Here is a 5,167-nt window from a genome sequence, read left to right as displayed (position 1 = left end):
CCTTTCCAAGGTGCAACTTTAAGTATGACCATCTCTCCAATTTCAAATTCTATATCTTTTCTTTTAATGTCAGCGTAGCTCTTTTGTCGACTTTGGGCGGTTTTCAACCGTTGTTGAATTTGGATGATCTTCTCGGTAGTTTCTTGTATAATCTCCGGACCCGTAATCTGTCTATCCCCCACTTCACTCCAACAAATCGGAGACCTGCACTTTCTACCATAAAGTGCTTTAAACGGCGCCATCTCAATGCTTGAATGGTAGCTGTTGTTGTAGGAAAATTCTGCTAATGGTAGATGTCAATCCCAACTGTTTCCGAAATCAATAACACATGCTCGTAGCATGTCTTCAAGCGTTTGTATCGTCCTTTCGCTCTGCCCATCAGTTTGTGGATGATAGGCAGTACTCATGTCTAGACGAGTTCCTAATGCTTGCTGTAATGTCTGCCAGAATCTTGAAATAAATCTGCCATCCCTATCAGAGATAATAGAGATTGGTATTCCATGTCTGGAGATGACTTCCTTCAAATACAGTCGTGCTAACTTCTCCATCTTGTCATCTTCCCTTATTGGCAAGAAGTGTGCTGATTTGGTGAGACGATCAACTATTACCCAAATAGTATCAAAACCACTTGCAGTCCTTGGCAATTTAGTGATGAAATCCATGGTAATGTTTTCCCATTTCCATTCCGGGATTTCGGGTTGTTGAAGTAGACCTGATGGTTTCTGATGCTCAGCTTTGACCTTAGAACACGTCAAACATTCTCCTACGTATTTAGCAACATCGGCTTTCATACCCGGCCACCAAAAATGTTTCTTGAGATCCTTGTACATCTTCCCCGTTCCAGGATGTATTGAGTATCTGGTTTTATGAGCTTCTCTAAGTACCATTTCTCTCATATCTCCAAATTTTGGTACCCAAATCTTTTCAGCCCTATACCGGGTTCCGTCTTCCCGAATATTAAGATGCTTCTCCGATCCTTTGGGTATTTCATCCTTTAAATTTCCCTCTTTTAAAACTCCTTGTTGCGCCTCCTTTATTTGAGTAGTAAGGTTATTATGAATCATTATATTCATAGATTTTACTCGAATGGGTTCTCTGTCCTTCCTGCTCAAGGCATCGGCTACCACATTTGCCTTTCCCGGGTGGTAACGAATCTCGAAGTCGTAATCATTCAATAATTCAATCCACCTACGCTGCCTCATATTCAGTTGTTTCTGATTAAATATGTGTTGAAGACTTTTGTGGTCGGTATATATAATACTTATGACCCCATATAAGTAGTGCCTCCAAGTCTTTAATGCAAAAACAACCGCGCCTAATTCCAAATCATGCGTCGTATAATTTTGTTCGTGAATCTTCAATTGTCTAGACGCATAAGCAATCACCTTCGTTCGTTGCATTAATACACAACCGAGACCTTGCTTTGATGCGTCACAATAAATCACAAAATCATCATTCCCTTCAGGTAATGACAATATAGGTGCCGTAGTTAGCTTTTTCTTCAATAACTGAAACGCTTTCTCTTGTTCATCATTCCATTCAAATTTCTTCCCTTTATGTGTTAATGCAGTCAAGGGTTTTGCTATTCTGGAAAAGTCTTGGATGAACCTTCTGTAGTAACCAGCTAGTCCTAAAAACTGGCGTATGTGTTTCGGAGTTTTCGGGGTTTCCCACTTTTCAACAGTTTCTATCTTTGCCGGATCCACCTTAATACCTTCTTTGTTCACTATGTGACCGAGGAATTGAACTTCTTCCAACCAAAATGCGCACTTTGAAAACTTAGCGTACAATTCTTCCTTCCTCAATACTTCTAACACCTTTCTCAAATGTTCACCGTGTTCTTGGTCATTCTTTGAGTAAATAAGTATGTCATCAATGAAAACAATGAGAAACTTGTCAAGGTATGGTCCACACACTCGGTTCATAAGGTCCATGAACATAGCTGGTGCATTAGTTAAACCAAATGGCATGACCATAAACTCGTAATGACCGTAACGCGTTCTGAAAGCAGTCTTTGGAATATCATCTTCTTTCACCCGCATTTGATGATACCCGGAACGTAAGTCAATCTTTGAATAAACAGACGAGCCTTGTAGTTGATCAAATAAGTCGTCGATTCTCGGTAGTGGGTAGCGGTTCTTGATGGTAAGTTTGTTCAACTCTCGGTAGTCGATACACAACCTGAATGTACCATCTTTCTTCTTGACAAACAAAACAGGAGCTCCCCACGGTGATGTGCTTGGTCGAATGAAACCACGCTCTAAAAGTTCTTGTAATTGGCTTTGCAGTTCTTTCATCTCACTGGGTGCGAGTCTGTAAGGAGCACGAGCTATTGGTGCAGCTCCTGGTACAAGATCTATTTGAAATTCAACGGATCGATGTGGGGGTAATCCCGGTAATTCTTTCGGAAATACATCGGGAAATTCTTTTGCAATGGGAACATCATTGATGCTCTTTTCTTCAGTTTGTACTTTCTCGACGTGTGCTAGAACAGCATAGCAACCTTTTCTTATTAGTTTTTGTGCCTTCAAATTACTAATAAGATGTAGCTTCGTGTTGCCCTTTTCTCCGTACACCATTAAGGGTTTTCCTTTTTCTCGTATAATGCGAATTGCATTTTTATAACAGACGATCTCTGCTTTCACTTCTTTCAACCAGTCCATACCGATTATCACATCAAAACTCCCTAACTCTACTGGTATCAAATCAATCTTAAATGTTTCGCTAACCAGTTTAATTTCTCGATTCCGACATATATTATCTGCTGAAATTAATTTACCATTTGCTAATTCGAGTAAAAATTTACTATCCAAAGGCGTCAATGGACAACTTAATTTAGCACAAAAATCTCTACTCATATAGCTTCTATCCGCACCCGAATCAAATAAAACGTAAGCAGATTTATTGTCAATAAGAAACGTACCCGTAACAAGCTCCGGGTCTTCCTGTGCCTCTGCCGCATTAATATTGAAAACTCTTCCGCGGCCTTGTCCATTCGTGTTCTCCTGGTTCGGGCAATTTCTAATAATGTGGCCCGATTTTCCACATTTATAACAAACTACATTGGCATAACTTGCTCCGACACTACTTGCTCCGCCATTACTCGTTCCGACACCATTTGTTCCTTTCGGTCTATTAACCCCTGGTCCGTAGACCTCACACTTTGCCGCGCTATGACCATTTCTTTTACACTTGTTGCAAAATTTGGTGCAGAACCCCGAGTGATACTTTTCACACCTTTGGCATAGCTGCTTCTGATTGTTGTTGTTGTTGCGGTTATTATTATTGTTGGGATGATTGTTATAGTTGCTGTTGTTGTTGTTGTTGTTGTTGTTGTTGTTGTTGTTGGGCCGTTTGTTGTAGTTGTGATTGATGTTGCGATTGTTGGGATAATTGTTGCGATTATTGTTGTAATTGCTGTTGTTGTTGTATTGGTGATTCTTATCACCGTTTTCCTCCCACTTTCTTTTGACTTGCTTCACATTGGCCTCTTCAGCAGTCTGTTCTTTAATTCTTTCTTCAATCTGGTTCACTAGTTTGTGAGCCATTCTACATGCCTGTTGTATAGAGGCGGGCTCGTGTGAACTTATATCTTCTTGGATTCTTTCCGGTAATCCTTTCACAAATGCGTCGATCTTCTCTTCCTCATCTTCGAATGCTCCCGGACACAATAGGCACAATTCTGTGAATCGTCTTTCGTACGTGGTAATATCAAATCCTTGGGTTCGTAACCCTCTAAGTTCTGTCTTGAGCTTATTGACCTCGGTTCTGGGACGGTACTTCTCGTTCATCAAGTGCTTGAATGCTGACCACGGTAGTGCGTACGCATCGTCTTGTCCCACTTGCTCTAGATAGGTATTCCACCATGTTAACGCAGAACCTGTGAAGGTATGCGTAGCGTACTTCACTTTGTCCTCTTCAGTACACTTACTTATGGCAAACACCGATTCGACCTTCTCGGTCCACCGTTTCAATCCAATCGGTCCTTCGGTTCCATCAAATTCCAAAGGTTTGCAGGCAGTGAATTCTTTGTAGGTGCATCCTACACGATTTCCTGTACTGCTAGATCCAAGGTTATTGTTGGTATGTAGCGCATCCTGTACTGCGGCTATGTTTGAAGCTAGAAAAGTACGGAATTCCTCTTTATTCATATTCACGGTGTGTCGAGTAGTCGGTGCCATTTCCTTCAAAATAGTCAAATGGAACAAGTTAATCATACAGAATATTAAGAGTAGTTAATAGTATTTCGTAGCATAATATGAACTCATTTATAAAAGCTTTTTCTTCATATTAGCATTTTATAAGTTTAAATTCGGGTAGTACCTACCCGTTAAGTTCATACTTAGTAGCTAATATACAATTCAACTACTACAATTCTATATGAAAAACTGATTATAATAATATTTCGCGTTCAAACTTTTATACAATATTTTACAAACTTACAATACCGCTTATTTTACATAAAGCATGAAATATGGCACACAATAACTTTGATACAAGATAGTTGTGAAGATAATTCTAGCTAGTACACAAGTCGTTCAGCAAAGGCAATAAAGACACGTAATTCATACGTCCAGAAACAAGTCATGCATTCTGGTTTTACTAGGACTACTTCCCATCCTTGGTCTTGTGGAACATAACCGTTATGACCGTTGATAAGACAGCGTGTTGTAATGTCGTCAAAGGGACGAGGGTTACGTAATGTCCAACAGTCCCGTAATAATCTAAAAACCTCATTTCTTACCCCAATTACCGATTCTGTCACTTGTGGAAACGTTTTGTTTAATAGTTGTAGCCCGATGTTCTTGTTCTCACTTTGGTGAGAAGCGAACATTACTAATCCGTAAGCATAACATGCTTCTTTATGTTGCATGTTAGCCGCTTTTTCTAAATCACGAAGTCCAATATTCGGATATATTGAGTCAAAATAATTTCTTAACCCGTTGCGTAAAATAGCATTTGGGTTCCCCGCAATATATGCGTCAAAGTAAACACATCGTAACTTATGGGTTTCCCAATGTGATATCCCCCATCTTTCAAACGAAAGTCTCTTATAAACCAAGACATTCTTGGAACGTTCTTCGAATGTCTTACAAACTGATCTCGCCTTAAATAGTTGTGCCGAGGAATTCTGGCCGACTCTAGACAAGATTTCATCAATCATGTC

This window comes from Rutidosis leptorrhynchoides, chromosome 3 (assembly GCF_046630445.1).
Source record: "Rutidosis leptorrhynchoides isolate AG116_Rl617_1_P2 chromosome 3, CSIRO_AGI_Rlap_v1, whole genome shotgun sequence".
Taxonomy (NCBI): domain Eukaryota; kingdom Viridiplantae; phylum Streptophyta; class Magnoliopsida; order Asterales; family Asteraceae; genus Rutidosis; species Rutidosis leptorrhynchoides.
Note: the sequence above shows the minus strand (reverse complement) of the source record.